We start from the raw sequence: 1,089 nt of genomic DNA, 5'->3' as shown, positions 1-1,089 counted from the left end.
AATGACTGGAACTGCTTACCATACCTACAGAACTATGGTCAGAGGGAATGTTATGTACTTCCATCTGGACAAAATAAGAGAAATCTTCAAACTACCTCAACTGCAAGATGATCCTGACTCCTTCAATAGGAGGATGGTGAGAGTAGATAAAGGGTTGGATCAAGTTCTAGAGGACATATGCCTCCCTGGGACTAAATGGATAACCAATTCAAAGGGTGTCCCAAACCAACTCAAGAGGGGAGACCTCAAACCAATTGCAAGAGGTTGGCTAGACTTTATTGGGCGTTCCATATTGCCCACTAGCAACCGTTCTGAGGTCACCATCAAGAGAGCAGTGATGATTCATTGCATTATGCTTGGAAAAGAAGTGGAGGTCCATCATGTGATTGCTTGTGAGATCTACACAATTGCAAATAAGAATTTCACTGAAGCCAAACTGGCTTATCCAAGCTTGATCTCTTTGCTCTGTAAAGAGGCTGGGGTGAAGATGGGAGTAGATGAGTTCATACCCATTGAACACTCAATCACCAAGAAGTCAATGGAAGGACAAGTGCAAGACAACTCTATCAAAAGGAGGGCGCAGGAGTTCCTCCCTGAATTTCCTGAAATTGGTTACTGGGCCAGCCTAGAAGCATCTATCACCAAGTTGCAAGAAACTATGGAGTAACTTAAGGAAGAATAGCAGAATCAGAACTGCATGCTCTGCAAATTGCTGAAGGAGCAAGAGAAGCAGGGGCGTGAACTCCAAGAATTGAAACGCCAAAAGCTCTCCTCTCAAGCTGAGGGAGCATCCACTTCTCAAAATCAAGGTTGTTGAGTCCTAACTCTGTGAAAACCTCTATCATTAGGAGCCTATGTTTGCGTTTTTTTTTCCTTTGTTTTGATTTTATTTTTCGTTTTTTTTAGTTTCATTTTATATCTATTTTTTGAGTCTTGTTTTAATTCATAATTAATAAAATTGAAATTTTATGCCTTAAAGATATGAATGTCCTATGAATCCATCACCTCTCTTAAATGAAAAATGCTTTAATCACAAAAGAACAAGAAGTACAGGATTTCGAAATTTATCCTTGAAACTAGTTGAATTAG

Source organism: Arachis duranensis, chromosome 5 (assembly GCF_000817695.3).
Source record: "Arachis duranensis cultivar V14167 chromosome 5, aradu.V14167.gnm2.J7QH, whole genome shotgun sequence".
Lineage (NCBI taxonomy): Eukaryota > Viridiplantae > Streptophyta > Magnoliopsida > Fabales > Fabaceae > Arachis > Arachis duranensis.
This window is presented reverse-complemented; position numbering follows the sequence as displayed.